Below are 24,745 nucleotides of genomic sequence, written 5' to 3'. Positions count from 1 at the left end.
AATAGTGTCCACCGCCAAGTTCTGAGGAGTAGTGTTATTATTAGTCATAAGTCATTAAAATAGTAATTGGGAAATTTCTAATTTCGTCCAACTGTATTGTTTCTTCTATTATACATTGAAATGTTAAACTTAATTTTTTTCGTTGTTAATGCAATAATTATTATTAACGTAAAAAACGAGTTCTATTTTGACATTGTTTTTCAATAACGTTTGTTTATGATACTCGATTCAATATACAATATACATACACCCAAATACATTATAATATAATGTACATATAGAATATATAGTATACCTACGTCCTACTTACATGTCACAATGTCACATATTATGTATATAATCTATGGTATAGTGGGCGAGAAATTCTCTCGGGACTATATTTGGCTACCTATATATAAAAATCAGGAGTTTCTAGTGGTGTTTTTTTTTAGCACATATTATACTAGACCGATATTGTTGCTAAAATTATTTACAGACTTTCGCAAAACGTTCTATAGGCCGTGGCGGTGCCGATACACATCTGTTCACGACTTTCGTTCACGGCGACCAGGTGAATGGCGATATTGTATATATAATATAAGGTTATTGCTGTGCAGACTCGTCAACCGGTGTACCTATACGGTCTCGGTCTGTATACATTTACCTATATAATACATAATATACGCATTATATATATTTATAAGTCAATATAAGTAACGTTCCGCACGCGATCCGGACGGGGCCACCGCCTCTGTTTTACCTATAGGTATATGTTATTTTGATTTATCGATGACCATTATAATTCGTACGCATCGGCCGCCGCAGCTTGGCTGTGTAGGTACCTATACAATTTAATGTATATATATATATATATATATGTATTTACGATCGAAGAAATCTATGCACTGTTTAATAAACCATGTGCGAAGACGAGTTAACGAATGAAGAGGTGTCGGAACCAGTTTCACGCTATATAAGTACGTCGATAACTGTATATACGTGTCCTGGGCACTGCAGCTGACGGACAGAAAAGAATAGGTATAGATACTAGATAGGTAGGTATATAGCTCATACCTAATGCACACTTATATTTCATTATTCGTTAGGTAATCGTTACGCGGCGACGATGAGTGAAATCCGAAATCGGCTTGCAATAGCAGAACTATATATTTGTATATAGCCATTTTTACTAGTCGATCAAAAATATGTCAAATGTGGCGAGGTCTACATCAGTTACATCATCATATCCTACATGTACAATCTAGGTTTAAATATTGAAACTTAAAATATCGTAAGAACCAAGGCTTTACAACCGCTTTAAGATATCTTAGGTTCAAACTTCAAATCAATTTTTCTCAAAACTATTTACATTTTCAAACTATACAGGATTTTGCCACTTTTGTACGATGCGAGATTTACTTTTTTCACATCTTGTTTTGGCACTTATGTCTTCCAACGTTATTTTCCATAACACCTGAATTGGCTGAATTAACTGAAACCCGAATAATTTTTATATTACAAATATGAATAATAATTTCTAATAGTAATAATTTAAATAAATATTAATTATTTAATGTAATAACATAATAGTCTCAACATTTAGGGGAGGGAGTAGGTTATTTTGATGATATCTGAAAAATGCCTTTCTTGTGGTATAATATTGACGTTATGTATCTGATAATCATTCTTTTAATTTTTTCAGGTTTTTACTTAACTATACTAAACACCCGTATTAACCCACATTAACCCAAATAATAACTGATATTTACACCCAAACGATCATTTAATTTTATTATTCCCATGTTTGAACATCCGAATACATTCATCAACTAAAACAGCTAAAACTCGAAACCCGAATAATTGATTAGGATGCAAAGCTCTGCAGGTAAAAAAAACTGATTATAGCAGGTACATATTTTATAATGCGACAGTTGATAACTTTTAGATCCTTCAGTAATACGAATTTATTTATTAAATTATATTCAAAAATATTCATACAAAATATATAATATTATAATATACCTATACATTATATAATAATTTATACTAATATGTCAGCAATATAGTGACTAGTAAAATATAAATTTTATATAATTTCAGTCGATTCGTAGGAACCGTGGATAACACGCGTGCTGTCCATTATTTCGGGCCTCCTCTCCAGTCCCCTATTTAGACAGTTTACACGACTGCAGCATCTACAGACACCTGCGAACTGTGTCTTATAGATTTCTCATTATATAATTATTTATTTGAATTATTTTCATGATTTCGTAATTTCTAAGCTCATAAAGTCATAACACGCGCGGATTGTCGACAGCGATAGTATAGCGATCTATAACGTGATTTTCTTATTTTTAATGCACTCGTATGTAAATTGTAAATAGTTTAAGTTTGCTAAATCGTGTTTATCTGTAAAATATACTCTACCACATATTATACATTATAATGCATATATTTAACATTTTACTGTCTGTCTGTGGTCAGTCATTCCTTCTCCATACTCTCCCTCTTTCTCTCTTTCTCTATCTATCTCCTCTCTCTGACTCTCTCTCACACTCACTCTTTTCTCCGTTAATGCCGTGAACCCACCGAGTCCTGAATCTAGTAGTTCTCTAAGTACATAATATAATGACACTTGTGCTTATATAATATGCAATACACATATATATATACATATCGCATGAGTATACAATTATACTAGTATTCAAATCAGTTTTTTTAACGATCCAGGCAGGAGACACTTAATCTTGGTTTTTTTTTGAAATTTTTTCTTGTTATTACAAAGTACAAACATTAATATAATCTTTAATCACGTGTTTAGTATGGTGGCTTTATGAGTTATTTATATTACTTACGTTATTTATAAATTCAATATATTTTGTAGTTTCTGGAACCAGTGTATATTCGGACAATTTCTTATTAAAAGTACGTAGATACAATATAAATTTACTAAAATTATATTAATTTTTGTATGAAAAAAAATATATACATGAACTTTTACCATCAATGTTTTAGTACTTTTATTAAGATTATCACCAATCACCATCGTTTTTATTTGCATATGTATACGTTTTAAAAATACTTAGAATGGAATACGTAAGCTGCTAACAAATCGATACATGTTTCCCGTTATTAAAATGTTTATTATGACGCTACAAAATACAATACCTAGAACCTAGGTATAAAATGTAATATAATAGCTATAAATATAGTAACCATCCAAGGTAGTTCGAGTTTCATACGGTGCCGAGTTTATATAACTTTTTTAACATTTGTCATGAGTATATATCCTTTTAAAGGATTAAATATTGTTTTTCCCAGATAGCCTGTCTAGATAACCTTCTTACCTACCTGTGTAAGTGAATGTCCCCTTGCGGATTTAATAAGATATTTTCATGTATTCCCAGTATTCGAGCACATTAGCCACTTTGGTATTTTGAACGTCTTAATACTTAACACTCGTTGTTGCACATTGTTCTCGCATTCTATTATTATTATTATGAATTTCCTCTTGGTTTTGTACCCATTATTTATTAATATTATTATTTTTTTTTTATAGAGTTTATTTCCTTTACCGTTTTATTCTCAATGTATCTGTTTTTTCCCATTATCCCAGTTACTATAAACTTAAACACACGGCACTCAATTTCCTTTCATAACACACCTTTTTGCACGAATTATTAACATCGCGAGCACGGAAAAGTCCAGAACCACTACCACGCCCATATTGTTCACAGTCGCATAATGTAATAAACTAGATAACATCGTTGTTTGCCATTCGTGGTTTGCGGATGGTTTTATCTAAAATGTAATATTTCTTCGTTTAACCAAGTGTCGATATTCGACAATATAATATATACGCGTTTGTCGTAACTCAATGCACTTGAAATATATATATATTTTAGATATCATATATAGTACATATTGTGATTGTGTACCTATATATTCCATTTTTTTTAATCTAAATAATTTAGTAAATGCCCTCATATCTTAAAAACACAACAAAGTTAAAAATATACACACTTAACAAGTATATTATGACAATTTAAAACCAGCATTAAACATTTAATAAACATAATATAAGCTATAATCATACTGACTACTGTCTACTGAATAACAGTGTTAAGCGTTATCCAGATCTTAGATCATATAGGTATCACCTAGTCGTATATGATCATTGATCATGTTGTATACTATTGTATAATATGATCTAAGCCCCAAATAGAAAATCATACTTTATTTCTAAACGATAGATAACTATGATAATGCTTGTATAGTAAGTTATATCTGATGTTTGATAAATCATTGTGCCATTTTAACTAATTTTTATTTTTTTAGTTTTACAATGAAATATTCCTAACTTGCACTGTTCACTATCTAGTAATAATAAATAAATATATACATGCTTTGTTGGCTTACTACGTGTGATGACTAAGTTAAATTTTTAAATAATAATGCGGAATAGCGACTAAGTGATTACTTGAGATGGCAGTGCATAGAGTCTGTTGAAGTGTTGACTAATTTCATGCTAAATATTTGCATGAAACAATTATATAATTTATACAACGATAATTATAAGTATATTAAGACATAAAAATAAAGTATATACGTTTCACGATGAACAAATAAAATATAAAAATATATTGATTACCTAACTATAATAGATCTGCTAAGACAGTAAAACCTGATATCTAATCACCTCTGTTATGTACAGCTGTCAAGGTGGAATATCATCATCTGTACGATGGTCGATCTGCAAGTTATAATTTCTATATAGACATTAGACATATAGTGTTATAAGCACTTTCATTTTTCAATCAACTCGTTCATAAAATGTATCCACATTGTTTAAATCTATACATTTTTGTTACGGATACCTTTACTGCATGAATGTTAGTATTGTGATATACTTATGCGCTCAAATCTAATTAATTTAATGGTGGGGATATAGAGGGGATTTGTTCTCCAAATTTCTACTACGTACAAAAATACAACATTTAGTACTTAGTTCTAAGTATAAGTAATTTTTAAAAAATATTATAGGGGTGACCTTAAACATTTTTGGGAATTTGCGGCTATATGCGTGGTAATATATTGGCGTTGCTTATACTTTATAGTCGTTTAATTAAAAAGTACCTATACTCAGGCGCGGACTGGCTGGGATGCTGGGATGCTACAGCATCCCTTGCCCTAAAATATATTTGCCTAATATTATTTATTATATATTTAAAGACTCTAGACACCTAATGAACAACAGATTGTTACCAACTTACGATTACTAGTAATCTATAATATTGTACAACTTTGATTGAAAGTTTTTTGTAACTTGGTACTTATTTACGTGTTTAACGTATATTCAATATTTTTTCAAAACAAAATAAAATATATTAATATTTTATAAATAATCTACATATTGTATTAAATTCGCCCCAACAATTTATGTTATTTGCCCTTTAAATTGTGTAGCATCCCGTGCCCTATTTTACCAGTCCGCGCCTGAACTGGTCGGTCAAATTATTTACACGATTTCAATAAAAAAATATCTATGAAGTATAAACATCCACATTTCTATTAACTATAAATTCATAATTGTATGAGCTATACATGTTACATATATTTTTCGAAAAAATTATTTAAAAAAACAAGAATAATTCCTATTTTACGCCTAATTTAAGTCTAAAAACTAAATGTAAAATAGTAGGTAATAATATGAAAACAAACTTACTCGTAAACATCTACTCTTCCGGTGTAACGTAGCTAGAGTGCCGCCATCGCCGAAGAAACAGCTATCTTCATCCATCTCCATCTAATCATCTCACTCCGATGAACTGAAACTTGAAAGTATCGAAATACTTTATGAAAATAACCTGATCATAATGAAATTTGCGAGTTTGTATTAAAACTTACATTATAATATATACGGTTTAACGAACTGTCCGTTTATATTAGTGGCTTATTATTTTTTTGTTCACTGAAATCAAAATATACAATATATTATATTTATAATACAATAGTATTTGCTGAAATTATTAGAATTGTTAACCGTCGCCGACGAATTTCGACAATTGACGATTGCCATAGATATTATAAAATATATTGTTTATTATTATAAATCCATAGAACTTATATATTATAGTATTATCTAGTACTATCAGTATTATCAGTACCTATACGGTATATTGATAAATCGTATGTTCTTTTACAGAAATCTTTGTCATCTGCAATGCACCTATTCTGGTTTTCTATTTCAATTATAGTTCGCATGCCAAATTTAACTATACAAACTGGTCCGTAAGTTTATAGACATTGTAATACATTCTCCCGGCAGTGTCAATAGACACAGTGTTTGAGAAGTTATATTTTTTTGGTACCTAATTAATTTACAATATGAATTATTATAAGTTACCTATGTAGGTACTTGTCCAAAACTCTACTACCGGGAAACCATTGGTATTTATGGTATAGCCTTACGAAGTTCACGATTTTCGGTGTCTTACGCACCCGTACAACGCTTAAAGTTTACCGAGCTTAAGTATAACAAATTAATTTTTTTTTTAATCTAGGTAAATCAACGTTTTAAAATTGATGATGCAAAAATAATTCTGACACCCACCCATGGTGGATTTACATAACAAGTCGAGGGATGTTTTTGATTTTAATTGTTCGAGCAAGCGCAGTGTGCGAGTGACTACACCGGATATATTATATGAAAATACCAAAAAGTTCAATTAGCTATTATATAACTTAAAAATAAGACTGACCGCCAAATTCAGACTTCTTTGTCGTTTTCAGTTAAAAACTAATGATTTTCGGCAATTAATTTTTGAAATATCGTTCATAATTCGTTGTAACTTGTACTTTATATACCTATTTTAAAAATATTATTCGTGGGTAATTGAAACGTCTAAAATGTATTATTATATACAAATATGATAATAAACAAATAATAATAACTCAACTTAACCGGCTACGGTATTAATAATATTTAATAATATCAATATAAGTATAGTATACAATATGCTAGGCTTTCAAATCGTCTCCACTTGGAATCGTTTTTCGTATACAATGATATTATATCATTGAATTCAAATGTAACACTATCCATAACAGTCACCCACTTGTACCCTACTGTTCAGCAGAGTCACTTCCAAATTTTATTTTTTTTTAATTGACCTCCCTTCTTATTTAAATTCTGACAAACGAGTTTTGGTTAAGTATATGCGGCCCTGTCTACGGCCAGTAAAACAATTAGGATTCTTGGGGTCCCGGACAAAGTCAATGTATTGGACCCTGAGGTATATGTATACAATATTTGTTTATAGGTTACCTATACAAAAATAAATAATGATGGTGATTTTTTTTTTGAAAACCTAAAAAATTTTATGTGAAGGCCCACTGACCAGTGTATTGTTATTAAAATATAACTACACTTTTAGTGTTCTTTTTTTTATTATAAATATTAATTAAAGCTTTCCACACATAAAAGTAACTCAATAACAATAAAACAATAAAACACTATAAAAATATAATTTTAAAGATAAATATAGGTATTATTATTGATAAATAGGGGCCCCTTGTTCTTCGACAACAAATTAGATAGCATGATAAATTATAAAAATAGATATTTTTATTTAATATATTTTATTTGATTTAAACATTAGATTACAATGCAATTATTTAAAAATTTAAAGTAGATGCTGTGCGCCGTCGGGGCCCCTTGAGCCAACGATTAGCAGCCCTCTACAGGGGCATTGCCCCGGCTGCCCCTGCGGTTGTTGCGGCACTGGTAATTCAGTTATTGATATTATAATATATATTTATACTATTTGAAGAAAAAAAGCATATCACTAGAGCAGTCAAGCAATATATTATATATTACTATAGTTTAAGGATTATTAAGAGAATATTTTTGGATTTTTTAGAACATATTAGAATCATATTTTAAACCTAATAATCCATTATTTACTTATAATTAACTTATATTATTGTAATATAATATAAAAACATGAATAACATTTTGTAAGATAGTTTATTTAAATATTATAATTTTTCCACTTGAATCCGCCAACGACCATACCACGTTGAATACGTTCACGTCCGATCACTGAAGTTAAGCAACGTCGGGCGTAGTTAGTACTTGGATGGGTGACCGCTTGGGAACACTACGTGCCGTTGGCATTTTTTGCTTTTTTTATAAACTTTACTTCTTTATTTATTAAAAGAAAAAAATTTAAGTAAAATTTGTCGATTTCAGTTCATACAAATGATTTAAACTTACGTGCCATTCACTCCAAATTCCCTTAGTCCCTACACCCTTGTTTTGTCAATATAAATAATGTCCATCGCGTTTACAATCATTAACAGTTCATAACTTTCTTAATTTAATTTTGTTTAGTTCGCCAAACCATTCTAGCCAATTAATATACCTACTTTCACTAATTATACCTACTTGTCTTATTCTGTACTGAAACGTAATCATATAGAATATAATATGCCTGTTATTATTGATTAATGTATTATGTATTAATTGTATACCTACGCACCTTTACAAGTCATTATATTATTTTTTTGTTATCGCTATAAACGTTTTGTATGTCAAAATAAATGCCATTCGATTTTATGTGTCAATACTCAATTTAGTCGTCGTTTGCCTTTGCTCTTTGCATATGCAGTGAAATCCCGATAACTCGAATCGATGACAGGCACAAAAAAAAATTTAAAAAATTAAAAAAAAAAAAACACACATTGTAAAATCAATACATTCATCGCTTCGCTCAGAATCTAAAATAGTATCTATTTTAAATATATAGACAAAAATAATTTAACCACAAGTTAAATTAAACGCTTACTTTTGAATATTATTATTTTAATTTAACACCAATATTTAAATAAGTTTAAACACTGATAATTTTTATGAGGCATAAAAATTAATTTTAGACTGATTGGACTTTATTTTTGGGTCTGTCATCATATTTCGGAGGAGTAAAAATACCAAGATTTTCAACTTTAATATCTTTTCTAGTTGGTAGTTTGTAGTGTCAAAAAGTAACATATTCTCCGTACTTGTTTTAATAGTTTTAATTAATAAGTAACCAAGTTTTCGACAAAATCTATTCTCTTATTTTTTTAAAATTAAAAAACCAATAACCATATATCTTGAACTGTTCACCAAAATATGTTTATATTAGCAATTTCTATGCATGGAATAATTTTCAAAATATTTTAACTCTTTTTGAGAACTTTAGAAATTTTAAACTTTCGAATGTTTTTGTTGTTTTTTCAATAATTGTTGATAAAAAACTTTTGCTTTGTCAAAAACATTGAACATTTAATACAAAGTGTAACATTAATTCTTATTACTGGAAGAAAAAAAAAGTTGAGGGTTCCTCATATGTTTTTTGTGAGTGTTTTAAGTTTTTTACAATTATTGTTCATATTTTTTAAAATTAAGTTCATAATTCATATTCAATGGTATTATTTAATTAATTGGTCATTACAATAAAACAAACATTGACACTGACTATTACAGACACCATGTCATGTTTTGAATTTATTAAAGCTATTATTTTTGTAAAATAGAAAATTAAGATAAAACAAACTGATAATTTAGTTTTTAGGTTCTGAGTGGAACGATGAATGTATTGATTTTAAAATGATGTGTTTTTTTAAAATTTTTTTTTGTCTATGTACACAATAAGTAGTCGAAATAATGCTTCGATTTTCAACTTCAGTATCTTGTTCGATTAGAAAGTGAATATTGTTGGTGGTTAAGCATTTAAAGTTCAAAAATTGACAAAATAATGAAAAATCACGAAAATTAGCAAATTATTTTGAGTTAAGAAAAAACTTAGAATATTTTTTCGGTTATTTTGTTGAGATTGTATAATATTATTCGTGGGTACTTGAAACTTCTAAAGTATACTAATATATTATATCTATGATAGTATCACGGTTTTTTGTTGATGTATAGCGCGTTATAAGTACCTAATGGATATTGTGATATGCTTAATTTGGAATTTATTATAGGTCAATTATTTTTTTTAATACTATAGATAAGTACCTATATAATGTCTTAAACCTAGACTGACATACCGTCTCCGCTCAGAATCGTTTTTCTTACACAATGATATTATATCATTGAATTCAAATTTAATCCCATCCATTATACAGTGATCCACTTGTAACCTACTGTACAGCAGAGCGACATCCACTAGCCCACCTTTGTTATTATTAATACTTCAATGTTGTACTAAATGACAAAAAAAAATGCATATATAAATCATTTTTTTTGTTAGGTAATTTGTTCAAGGTTTATTCGGTAATTACTAATTACAAATGTAAAGATTATCTAAATGAACTTTAATCTTAATGATATCTTACAAAATAATAAATAACTACCTAAACATATTTGGCAGTATTTGTGTATTATTTATGTTTTTATGTAAAAGGTTCATAATAATAATAATAATACTGCTGTATACATAATACATAATAATAGTATTGGAAACATTCATAAACACAACATATTTGGAAAAATAATAATATTTTATTTGGTTAGATACTAAAGGTAAAATGTTTAAGTATATATTATACATTTATACGTTTGTCTATTAGATTTAATAAAGATTTATAAAAGTATAGAATAAATATATTGAGTATTAATGTACAATACTACAAAAGTATATGAGAACATAAAAAATTAATTGACACTATTGGCTTCAGCCAAATTACCAAAACACCAACTAATACTTTATATTCGACTTCATATTATAAATTAACACACAAAATTGTGTTTCTATAAAAAAAAATATCTATGCATAATTAATTTTAAGATAAAAAAAAATTCTTAAAATTATATAATATAAATATAATCACAAAATTCAAACTAGGATCAGACATACTGTATTAAATAAAATCGCATAACTAAAAAAAAAATTGAAGGGGGGTGTTGGCGCCCGCAGGCAAATGCAGATTAGAAAACAAAAAAAAATTTAAAAAAAAATATTATTGTAGGAATGCACATTTCAAAGTCTATACAAAAAATTCAACTAGTCACATAACAAAAAAAAAAAATTGAAGGAGGGTGTTGGCGCCCGAAGGCAGAAGAATTTTATAAAACAAAAAAAAATTTAAAAAAAAATATTATTGTAGGAATACACATTACAAAGTCTATACAAAAAATTCAACTAGAGTTACATAACAAAAACAAAATTGAAAGAGGGTGTTGGCGCCCGCAGGCAAATGCATTTAAGAAAACAAAAAAAAATTGAAATTAAAAACTTCAAACTAAAATGTCCAGAATCTTAAACAGAAAAAAACTATTCTAAATATTTAGTTCATTAATGATGGATTATTCAAAGTGCACCAGGTTATCAATGTTTAAAAAGTATATACAAAAAATTCAACTAGAGTTACATAACAAAAATAAAAATTGAAAAAGGGTGTTGGCGCCCGCGGGCAAATGCATTTTAGAAAACAAAAAAAAATTTAAAAAAAAATATTATTGTAGGAATGCACATTACAATGTCTATACAAAAAATTCAACTAGTCACATAACTAAAAAAAAAATTGAAGGAGGCTGTTGGCGCCCGCAGGCAAATGCAGCTTAGAAAACAAAAAAAAATTGAAATTAAAAACTTCAAACTAAAATGTCCAGAATCTTAAACAGAAAAAAACTATTCAAAATATTTAGTTCATTAATGATGGATTATTCAAAGTGCACCAGGTTATCATGTTCAAAAAGTATATACAAAAAATTCAACTAAAGTTACATAACAAAAATAAAAATTGAAGGAGGGTGTTGGCGCCCGCAGGCAAATGCAGCTTAGAAAACAAAAGAAAATTTAAAAAAAAATATTATTGTAGGAATGCACATTTCAAAGTCTATACAAAAAATTCAACTAGTCACAAAACAAAAAAAAAAATTGAAGGAGGGTGTTGGCGCCCAAAGGCAAAATAATTTTAGAAAATAAAAAAAAAATTTAAAAAAATATTATTGTAGGAATACACATTAAAAAGTCTATACAAAAAATTCAAATAGTCACATAACAAAAAAAAAATTGAAGGAGGTTGTTGGCGCCCGCAGGCAAATGCATTTTAGAAAACAAAAAAAAATTAAAAAAAAATATTATTGTAGGAATGCACATTACAATGTCTATACAAAAAATTCAATTAGTCACATAACTAAAAAAAAAATTGAAGGAGGCTGTTGGCGCCCGCAGGCAAATGCAGTTTAGAAAACAAAAAAAAAAATTAAAAAAAATAATATTGTAGGAATACACATTACAAAGTCTATACAAAAAATTCAACTAGTAACATAACAAAAAAAAAATTGAAGGAGGGTGTTGGCGCCGGCGGGCAAAAAAATTTTAGAAAACAAAAAAAAATTGAAATTAAAAACTTCAAACTAAAATGTCCAGAATCTTAAACAGAAAAAAACTATTCTAAATATTTAGTTCATTAATGATGGATTATTCAAAGTGCACCAGGTTATCAATGTTCAAAAAGTATATACAAAAAATTCAACTAGAGTTACATAACAACAATAAAAATTGAAAGAGGGTGTTGGCGCCCGCAGGCAAATGCATTTTAGAAAACAAAAAAAAAAATTAAAAAAAATATTATTGTAGGAATACACATTACAAAGTCTATACAAAAAATTCAACTAGTCAGTTAACAAAAAAAAAAAATGAAGGAGAGTGTTGGCGCCCGCAGGCAAAAGCATTTTAGAAAACAAAAAAAAATTGAAATTAAAAACTTCAAACTAAAATGTCCAGAATCTTAAACAGAAAAAAACTATTCTAAATATTTAGTTCATTAATGATGGATTATTCAAAGTGCACCAGGTTATCAATGTTCAAAAAGTATATACAAAAAATTCAACTAGAGTTACATAACAACAATAAAAATTGAAAGAGGGTGTTGGCGCCCGCAGGCAAATGCATTTTAGAAAACAAAAAAAAAATTTTAAAAAAAATATTATTGTAGGAATACACATTACAAAGTCTATACAAAAAATTCAACTAGTCAGTTAACAAAAAAAAAAAATGAAGGAGAGTGTTGGCGCCCGCAGGCAAAAGCATTTTAGAAAACAAAAAAAAATTTAAATTAAAAACTTCAAACTAAAATGTCCAGAATCTTAAACAGAAAAAAACAATTCAAAATATTTAGTTCATTAATGATGGATTATTCAAAGTGCACCAGGTTATCAATGTTCAAAAAGTCTATATAAAAAATTCAACTAGTCACAAAACAAAAAAAAAAATTGAAGGTGGGTGTGGGCGCCCGCAGGCAAAAACATTTTAGAAAACAAAAAAAAAAAATTGGAAAAAAATTTAGAAAAAACTATTCAAAATATTAAGTTCATTAAAGAATGATTATTCATGGGGCACCAAGTTATACATTTTCAAGTCAATACAAAATATTCAACTAGAGTTACAGTACTAAAAAAAAAAAATTGAAGGGAGTGGTTGGCGCCCGCAGGCAAATAGATTTTACTGTATGAATACTCATTACAAAGTACAAACTAAAATGCCCAGAATCTTAAACAGAAAAAACTATTCAAAATATTTAGTCCATTAAAGAATTACTCAAAGGGTACCAGATTTTCAATGTTTAAAAAATTTGGCTAGAGTTAAAATCATAAAAAAAAAATTGAAGGGAGGTGTTGGCGCCCGCAGGCAAATCAATTTTAGAAAACAAAAAAAAAATTTGGAAAAAAATTTACATTAGAAACACACATTACGAAGTTCAAACTAAAATGTCCTAACCAAATCTTAAACAGAAAAAACTATTCAAAATATTTAGTTCATTGAAGAATGATTATTCATGGGGCACCAAGTTATCAATTTTCAAGTCAATACAAAAAATTTAACGTATGAATACACATTACATAGTACAAACTAAAATGCCCAGAATCTTAAACAGAAAAAACTATTCAAAATATTTAGTTCATTAAAGAATTACTCAAAGGGTACCAAATTTTCAATGTTTAAAAAATTTGGCTAGAGTTAAAATCATAAAAAAAAAATTGAAGGGAGGTGTTGGCGCCCGCAGGCAAATCGATTTTAGACAACAAAAAAAAAATTTGGAAAAAAATTTAGAAAAAACTATTCAAAATATTTAGTTCATTAAAGAATGATTATTCACGGGGCACCAAGTTATCAATTTTCAAGTCAATACAAAATATTCAACTAGAGTTACAGTACTAAAAAAAAAATTGAAGGGAGGTGTTGGCGCCTGCAGGCAAATTGATTTTAGAAAACAAAAATAAAATTTGGAAAAAATTTGACTGTAGGAACACGCTTTATGAGTACACGGGTACTCAGCGTACTCCCAGGTATAGCCGGTTAATCTTGAAAAATATTTATACAAAAAAATCTACTAGAGTTCAATGAATTGAAAAAAAAATTGTTTGAGAAATCTGTGTTAAATAACACTAAACAAAAGAATACACTGGAAGCTAAATACTGCAATACATATTAACTACAATCCAAAAACTAGGTATTGTTTACATTATAATAATACGAACAGTTATTATGATCAGAGGTGTATCACCGTAATATATGCAGTATTAGAAAATGTATAAAAACGAATGTAATTTATAAAGGATGCAAAAAAATTAAGGTCCTGCACGGACTCTACTATGTGATTGTAATTTACAAAGGACATAAAATGTTTAATTTAAAATAATATTGTGTTTGGTGGGTCTACAGTCAATATTGAATAACAAACTATAAAGTCTAAATGTAAATAAAAACATAATCAGATATCTGTTTTAGTCTTTGTAAATATGTGCGGAAAAAAATTAGATATAGTACAATGTAAAAAAATGTGGAAAGAAAACCCTGAGAATTCTTTGACAGTAGGATAATAAAACACAAAACTATATATTAAATTAAAACTATTGATTTTATACATTTTCTATTTACAAAAGCTCATAAGTATTGAAAACCTTATAAAATCCTAAAAAAAATATATTTTGTTATATTTTAAATACATTTTATAATTTGTTGTGTTAAAAAAATCATTATTTAATGTTGGCTGTATTTAAGTTTTTAATAACTATACTGGTACAACTCTAGCTGACAGTCTTTAAGACCGTGTTAAAAACTATAATAATTAGTTAACGTCTAATTTACTGTCCTATCCTAACCTAACCTAACATAACCAAATTAATAATATTTAAATATTTTCTTTCATTGTTATGTTTACAATATCGAATACCTTTATAGTTAGTAGGAAAACATCATCGCAAAGCTCTCGACTAGTGATTGTAGTCGTCTATCATCACCATAGCTTCAACTGATCTTAGGTTTACCAAACTAGCTTCTTATGACTAATTACATTAGGAAACTTTGAATAAAAAGTTCCTGAGTTGCAGGTTGCCGAACTTATAAGTGATTGATTATCAAGTTGATCCTTAGATTGTTGACACCTTAGTTCCCCTCGAAGACCGCTGGTAAGACTATTATGTCCTATCCATTATGTTATATCTATATTATCTATGATGGAGCCATACCCAGCTCACTCGTGTAAACAATTTGAAGCACATAAAAGCGATTAACGAGTCTCTATTAATGATAATATGAAATCCCAGACCTGTCCCCCATACTCTGATATTAAGAGCCCAGCCCACCTTCATATTCTCTATGCAAAAAGTAAATTTAAGACAAATTTGTAAATCAATGCACAGTCTCTCTATTGTACTAATATTTGTGATTTCATTAATTTTCAATATTTTGTATAATTAGATTGGGAAAACATAAGACAATATCATTTACAAGACTGTGACTAACACAATCATACTTTGATAAAAGTATATGATATAAGTACCTTCTATATTTGAATTAATCGTTTTTTTTTTTTTTTTCGGGTACTTTATTGGTGGACAGCACTTTAACTACGGTCCCTCAACTTACTGAGGAAACCTTGAGCCATTTCCTTTTAGGAAATCAATTAAATCCTCACACATAACTCTTAATTCAAGAGTTTGTAACTAATACAATAATATATGTTATGATATTTATGGACGACACTTGCACCATGGCCCCTCGATATAATAATGTGGCGACCCGGCACATCTCTTTTAGATAAATGATTAAATACTTAATCAAGTCTTCCAATTTACTAAACATTTATATTTTGTAGATAATTTGAAGAAAAATTTAAAATTGAAGAGAGACTGTGTGAATTAACAAAATTTTTGGTATGAAATGTTTATTTGAACACCTGTTATAATGTATTATATTGAACTTAAGTTAATTTTTTATAATGTACTATAATAAACATTTGAACATTTATTACAATATACGTATATTATACATAGATTTCAAGTATGATTTTTTTAGTTTTTTTTTTTGAAAGTTACCCACCTACTACAATACAAGACACTTTATTTTTATATATTGAAGCAATATATGTTTTGGATTATTTACATCTATATAAACTAATTTTCAGACCCATAGTTTAGTATTTAAAGTTTGTATGATCAAAGTCGTGGAACCAAATTTTATCAGACTCTACTAGAATGTTGTAGTTAAATTAAACTATAATATAGGTATGTGGAATAACAGTACCTAACCTTCTATTATAATTTGTTATGAATATAATATTTTAAGTAATAACTCAAATTTAGCACTTTTACGGTACTTAATACATTTTCCTAATATTTTAACAGAAATTATGGAGCTAAAAATATAGAAATACCTATATTATGTCACGGTCCATAGTTGATAGTTTTGTTTCATTTATAATAATAATGCTTTTTAATATACTTTTTCGTAAATTAATATTTATTACAGTTGGCTTTCATGATTTCTTCGTATTTATGCTTATTTTCTTAAAATGTTTTTATATTTTCGGTTCATCCGTTACCTACCTCTACCAAGTGTGTAAATAAAGAATTTTTTTTGTAAATCAATTTGTATTATTATTTATTAATTTAAAAAAATTTTAATAAAAACGTTTTCATTCAGTATTTGTTGAATATTTTATTATTTTTAATATTTTTGAATATTTCAGTGCATATATTTGCCTGTTTTTAGTGCATACATGCAGGCAAATATTTAACACTTAAGAGGATGTCAGATTTTTAGCGCACCATTTATTTCTCTCTCCGACCCACGTACAATCATTTTAGTGTTTTCTTAATCGTACATTTGGTATGCTACGCGTGGGTCAAAGATGGAAAACAAATAGTGCGCTGACATCCCAACCAGCAACAAGTTTACACGAGTGAGCTTTGTATGGCTCCATCATAGATAATAAAGATATGGATAGGACATAATGGTCTTATCAGCGGTCTTCGTCCTTCGAGGGGAACAATTGAGGCCAAATAAAGTATACTCATATCGAGTATCGACTATCAATATAAATGAGCCTCAATTGCCTTCCCCTCCGGGAACGCGGCCTCAAATGTATTTAACATAGGCGTGGACTATCCATGGTGTCAACAATGGGAGGATCGACTTGATAATCAAACACTTAAGTTCGGCAACATGCAGCAACTCAGGATCTTTTTATTCAAAGAGTACTAATGAGTCATAAGAAGGTTAGTTAGGTAAACCTATGGTTAGTTGAAGCTAGTGGCCTTTGCAATTCAAGATCTTATCCTACGTATTCGGCATTGTTAACATAACTATTCTACCTTTACACTTTTTCTTCCCCCGTCTCTCACAGCTATATACAGGTTCAGCCACTCTCATTCCACACCTCCATATGATCGGTATTCTGTCTATCCATCTCTTCTTCAGTCTTCTCGCCCCTCATTTCCCACCTAAATTAACTAACTTCTATAGCCACTCTCACTATCTCTTATCATACAGTGGCCGAACCACCTAAACCTATTCTCTCTTGTTTTCACTACAATATGTACACTAACCTACACTACCCTTAATTAATTAATTTCTTATTCTATCCTCTTTTGTACCTTAACACCTTACTTATTATTCTCATATCTGCTACCCTCACTCCACTTACCTACCCTAACCTTACATTTATTTTTCATCTTTCCTTTTCATACACCAAACATTCTGAAATCCTGTTGACCCATTTCCTTATCTTCGACATATTACACACTACCTAATTCCTATTCACCCAGTTTCTAGTTACCTACAAGTCATCGTACTTGATTATCGGTGAAAATATTTAAATATCATTGAGCTTCATTGAATTCCCTACTCGAAAGAATTGCTTAAAAAAATATCATACCTCACCAATTTTCTAATTTTGAACACGACTTTATTGATAGCCCGAATAGTGTTATACCGGTATAGTTACAATACAAATATTGAAAATTTTCGGGCAATACATCCCCTGATCAATGAACTATAATAAAAAAAAACCTACTAAGAAATAAGAAAATACATACCCCGTGACGGAATCGAAATCTGCTACGAAACTTAGTCTTCAAGACACTGAAACGTTCACACATTCCAATCTGCTTATGATATATTATTCCCAGTTTGAAAATGTTCACTGACGAATACCATTTCTGAAATAACACCTATCTTATGCAGTAAAATGTTCTACAATATTCTAATGACCTAGTTACAGTCTACAGATACCATATAAACCTACCAATAAATACCTAATATTAATTTATATTACACAGAGTTTGTATTTTTAAATGTTGTATTTAAGGATTTATTAGTTTTATTTTTATACCTAACAAAAATTACATTTATTCACAAGTCAGTTATCAACTAGAACTCGACTACGAGTAAGACAGCGTTTGGATTGTTCGGACTGGCGTATAATTTATTATTATTATACATTGCGCCTTTGGTAGGCAGTAGTAAACGTATATGCTTCTACGTTACTTAGTTAACAGATTTTCCGCGACAATAAATATTTAATTCAAGGCTAAAAAGTAAATGTAAGACCAAAATAATATAAAAACAAACTTATGCATATACATCGACTCTTCCAGTGAAACCTAGCTGTACTGCAGCACACGCTGTCGTCGAAGAAACAGCTATCTTCATCCGTCTACATCTCGCTCCATCTCCATCTCTCTCTACATCTCGCTAATTGAAACTTATCTAGTATACAATACTAGTACCTTTATGATCTGTAATATATTCTGGTGTTCGATGAAAAAGATTGAAATAAGATAAAAATACATATTTTTTTGGTTTTGAATATGAAAGCTGTGAGATGATCGATATGAATTTTGTGAGAAATCTAGAGGTACTAGAAAACTGAGACGAGTGTGTTGAATGAAATAAATTAAAAAATTGATTAACACAACAATCGGTTAAAAATTAATTTAATTCAAATAATGAGATAAACCTTATTAGATCATTCAAATTGTCCAGAACAAGCCCCCAGTTGTTGGCCGCATGCCAATTTTAACCATATACTAGACCACAAGTTTATAGACATTCTATAATGTATTCTCCTGCTGGTGACACTGTTGGGGAAAATATATTTTTTTAGTAATTAAATTACGATACGAATTATAAATTACGTAGGTACTTGTCCAATACTCGACTACCAGAATTAAGATTAAAGAATGTGATATACCTAGGTAACCTATCGATCGATTCTAAAACAGAAACTTAACCCAGGCACAAATAATATCACAATATCAAATAGTGAAATGTGAAAATTTGAAGAAAATTTCCCTTAGGTATATCCCGTAAAACCCCCCCAAAAAAACGTACGTTTGAGGTGTTCTCTAGGTATGATCTGCTATGTACTTACAAATCATATTAAATAACATTAATCATTATGTATTTTCTTATTTTATTAGGTAGGTATAAAAACCTACCTTCCTACTTATAAAAGTATTGCCTAATCATTGTTTCAAATTTTAAAAATTATTCTACTATAACAATAAATTAACAGTTGTAGGCAAAGTATTATAATTTAAGGTGTTTTTCATAATTTTTGCACACCTATAAAAACTGGATTTTAAAAATTACTCTACGTCTAGCGGTTATATAAGTTTGTCTGACAATAAATATTTACATTAGGTCTACCGCGTCAACAGAATAGAAGGACAAGACTTACGTAATTATTTATTCTTCCGGCAAAACGCGTTCCCTTCGAGTGTATAATATTGTCTAGTGTCAGAGCTGTGCATCTCCGCCAAGGAAAATGCAGCGCGCGTCTTCATATCTCCGATCCAAAAGTTCAGCCTGGAAGTATTGAGATTAATGACATTTATAAAAATAGGCACCTAGTTTAATAACCAGAATGGAACGAAATATGTGAGTACGTATTGGAATCGCTGTTCGTCTCAGACGATTGTCATTTGCCATAGATTATTTATAATTATAACCTCACCGTCCTAATCATAGAAAATATATATATGGTCCTAACCGATGGATGATGGATATTTTTACATTATCTTCAAAAAAACATTTATTTGTTTCTACTAGACGCAAATGCGGTAAATTGAATTCAAATTTATAATATAGATAACGGTTTTTTTTACTTGGTAACCATTCATTTATTACTTGGTTTATTAACAAATTCTAATTGATATAAAATAGTAATTGAATAAAAATAGTTTTGTTGATCCCAATATTTAAAAATAATGTTTCGAATAAAATAATAAAAAAAATTTAAGAAATACCTATTAATTGATATGTATTACCTAAATAACAAAATAACTAAATAAATTCGTAGCTTAATAAAATGTCCAGAAAAATGAAAAGTCCAATTTAAACGAATATAAAATATAATTTAGATAGGTGTATAGGTAGTGTATTCGTTATATTTTGAGTTTCGTTATAGCACATCAGTCAACCAGATGCTATTTAATATTTTAAAATAAAAAACTTCGACAGTAATTCCATATTGGCAAGTGTTGTTTTCTATAACTGAAGACCGAAGTTATAGTATCGAGCATAATGGGTACGTAAAAAAATAGAAATATAATTTAAAAAAATTACCTTTATTTAATTGTATTTAATTTTTTTTAATAAGTTATTATAATATTGACTTCAACCCATCTAAATGTTCTTATTTAATTTTTTCAATTCGTTGATAATATATGAAACGAATGCTTTGTTTGGAAAGCAATGTTTAGAAAATTCAGAAAATGGAGTTTATATTTAAATCCGTGGCCTAATTATAAATAATAATTTCTGATGCATTGATGCTGAAGAGTGAGAGACGTGCACAATCAGCCGAACCGAAATCTAACATCTTAAACACTTAATATAAACAATTTTTCACACACGCGTCATGGTATGAAAATAAAAAATATTTATAATTCATATTTATACCGATTTTCTACCGATTTATACCGATCTTCTATATTAATAATAATTATAAATATATAGCAATAACAAATCATTTTTTAGTAGCGGCCCACCGGGAAAGTTCCCAGTATCCCGCCGGCCCAGTCCGCCCCTGGTTCATATTGTAACCGAAAAATCTAAATAATCTATTATAAACACAGTTACTTTTTACAGATATTATAAGTTAAAAATTGGACGAAATTACATATTAAAACCAAAAATAACGATTTTAGTTATTTTGTTGTAATTAAAAAATAGTAAGTATTCGCGGATTTATGAAACTTTTAGAGTATATTATTATAATTTATAGACACGATGACACTTTCAAATGTTATTATTTGGGCAAAAATGACTTTAACCTACTATTGTAGGTGCTAATGTCTAATAGTAAAATAAATTACTTTAATCTCAATATTATTTATTAGTTAACTATGTCTTTGCTCAGAATCGTTTTTCGTTTGTTCGTTTTGTATTTTAATAATTTATACATAGATATATTATTATTACTAATAATTATAGTAGGTGTGTTTGTTTTATTTCATTAATTAATTTAATACTATACCAATAAATTATATATTGATTAATAATTTTTGAAACATTGTGTTCGAAAAAATAAAAATAAATGTGATTTTAATTAGTCTTGTAATGTACCTACCTATATTATGTAAAAAATAAATAAATATAATAATAACTGTTGAACTTTTAGGGACATAATAGGTAACACATTCGTGTATGTAGTATTACACTATTTATATACCTATACGAGTATATGAGTAGGTATATTATTCATAAGTGCGCACACGTCAGGATAGACAGTTGACCATTCCGTGAATATACTTTTATGTGTACATGGTTATACATCCCTAATCCCTATGATATAGAATATAGATATTAGGTGAACAATAGAAGTTAAGTATGTGACACTAAATTAATAGTTACCTTTAACTTATAACGTTGTATTTGGAAAAAAATTACCAGTTATTAATTAAAATTGTATCTTATGACCATTATCAGTTATAAGTCATAACATATATTTCTATAAATTAAACCAAAATATTTATATATTTATATTAAGTACCCTGTATAGGTATGCACCTATTAATTATAATTATTCTACTAACAGGGACTGGAAAAACGACGACGACGTTTATATCTCGCGTATTTTATACATTTCTAGTCCGGAACTAAAATATGCGCCTACGACACTTGGATAGAACATTTTTCGTGACATTAAATATTTGTTTTAAGTCTTAAAAGTAAATTTAAGCCCCAAAAGAATATAAAAACAAACTTACTTTAATTATCGACTCCTTCAGCGGAATCCGTGACGTGTGTGAACTGCGACGCCCATGAGGAAACGCTCCAGAATACAGCCAGAACTTAGAATATTGTGATTTATGAAAAATAAAATTATACGAAACGCAGTAAGTTTTTTGCTCATATCTTCTTTGCTTATTGACATTTTAGAATTTTTAATCGACTGTGTCTTCTGCAACGACTTTGAGATTTGCCATAGATTAAATAAAAAAATGATAGATATCATACTAGGTACGTCAATATGATGAATCCACGGATATAATATAATGGAACTTTTTATATCAAAGAGTTCTATGTTAAGGAACAATTTGTTCATTGAAATTTGATAAGACAATAAACCAAAATAGTTTATAATTTTGAATTTGAATCATAATAATATGATATAGGTATTATTTAAATTATTATTTTCGTTTATCAATTTAATTATTGATTAAGGTGGTGAATAGATATCAGTAGCACAATAATATTTTTATAAGAGCATATTGTAATTTATGAATTATTAAATAAAAATGTGATTACTGGATTTTAGAGTTAACATAAAGTCATAAACGTATACAGTAAATTCATCAAATACTATAATACCAACTATATTTTTACAATGATGTGTGTTATTTTTTTTTAATATTTTTATTATTTTTTCTTGTGGTCTGTGTAAACGAGTATTCGTAGTAAAGATTCAATTTTCATATATAATATTATTTTATAGGCACTCAGTATATGTAATCATATGTTTATTTTTAGTTTAATTTAGTTGTAGGTATTTAGTAAATAATAATAGGTATACGAAATTGTTTTTTCGAATAGCAATTTATTGTTTGTATTAATACCTATACCATAATAGGGAACTAAAATTTTGTAAATGATGTACAAATGTATTTTTGGTGTTTTAAGGCTGCTGTAAGATCAATTTATGAGAATCCTTGCATTGAATTGTTGGGATTATTTGATATGAATAATTATTTTATTACGTATAGGTTTATTACATATTGGTAAGTCGATCAGAAACTATATTTACACTGAATATTAATAGTAAAAAGCTATTAAAATATCTATTATTTGTATTTATTTGTTAATAATAATTAAGACTTAAATATTAGCAGTAATCTTGTCCCTTTCACAAAATGTTTTTTAATTATTTTTAATTTAATTTACATTTATCCCAAAGTTATCTCTGAATAATAATTCAATGATTCAATTTAATAGTTACATTATATGGATTATAAAAACTACAGTTTCCAGCTTCTACTACAACATTGTTTTATGTTTTTAATTTTTTAAATTCAGTCTGCACCTTGTGTCGGTGATTTTACACGTAATATAATAAAATTGAGACTAGTGATGAGTAGGTACCTGATTGTTTAATCAAATTATTTACAGGATTTCAATAAAAAAATATCTATGAAGTATAAACATCCGCATTTCTATTAACTACAAATTCATAATTGTATGAGCTATACATGTTACATATATTTTTCGAAAAAATTATTTAAAAAAACAAGAATAATTCCTATTTTACGCCTAATTTAAGTCTAAAAACTAAATGTAAAATAGTAGGTAATAATATGAAAACAAACTTACTCGTACACATCTACTCTTCCGGTGAAACGTAGCTAGAGTGCCGCCATCGCCGAAGAAACAGCTATCTTCATTCATCTCCATCTTATCATCTCACTCCGATGAATTGAAATTTGAAAGTATCGAAATACTTTATGAAAATAACCTGATCATAATGAAATTGGCGAGCTTGTATTAAAACTTACATTATAATATGTAAGGTTTAACGAACTGTCCGTTTATATTAGTGGCTTATTATTTTTTTGTTCACTGAAATCAAAATATACAATATATTATATTTATAATACAATAGTATTTGCTGAAATTATTAGAATTGTTAACCGTCGCCGACGAATTTCGACAATTGACGATTGCCATAGATATTATAAAATATATTGTTTATTATGATAAATCCATAGAGCTTATATATTATAGTATTATCTAGTACTATCAGTATTATCAGTACCTATACGGTATATTGATAAATCGTATGTTCTTTTACAGAAATCTTTGTCATCTGCAATGCACCTATTCTGGTTTTCTATTTCAATTATAGTTCGCATGCCAAATTTAACAATACAAACTGGTCCAGGCGCGGACTGGCTGGGATGCTGGGATGCTACAGCATCCCTTGCCCTAAA

General features: G+C 28.4%; 1 long non-coding RNA gene and 1 pseudogene across 1 annotated transcript; one reads left to right on the top strand and one right to left on the bottom strand.

Moving 5' to 3' along the window:
- Positions 1-4,625: 4,625 nt before the first annotated feature.
- LOC132943897 (uncharacterized) lies at positions 4,626-24,359 on the bottom strand. Its single transcript, XR_009664386.1, has 6 exons — positions 24,129-24,359; positions 22,529-22,612; positions 19,996-20,123; positions 5,887-5,950; positions 5,705-5,813; positions 4,626-4,732 (listed from the first exon to the last, which is right to left on the bottom strand). It is a non-coding gene; the product is annotated as an uncharacterized LOC132943897 (long non-coding RNA).
- On the top strand, positions 8,043-8,157 carry LOC132944022 (5S ribosomal RNA; annotated as a pseudogene).
- Positions 24,360-24,745: the final 386 nt, after the last annotated feature.

The sequence above is a fragment of the Metopolophium dirhodum genome, chromosome 4 (assembly GCF_019925205.1).
Source record: "Metopolophium dirhodum isolate CAU chromosome 4, ASM1992520v1, whole genome shotgun sequence".
Taxonomy (NCBI): Eukaryota; Metazoa; Arthropoda; class Insecta; order Hemiptera; family Aphididae; genus Metopolophium; species Metopolophium dirhodum.
This window is presented reverse-complemented; position numbering and strand designations above follow the sequence as displayed.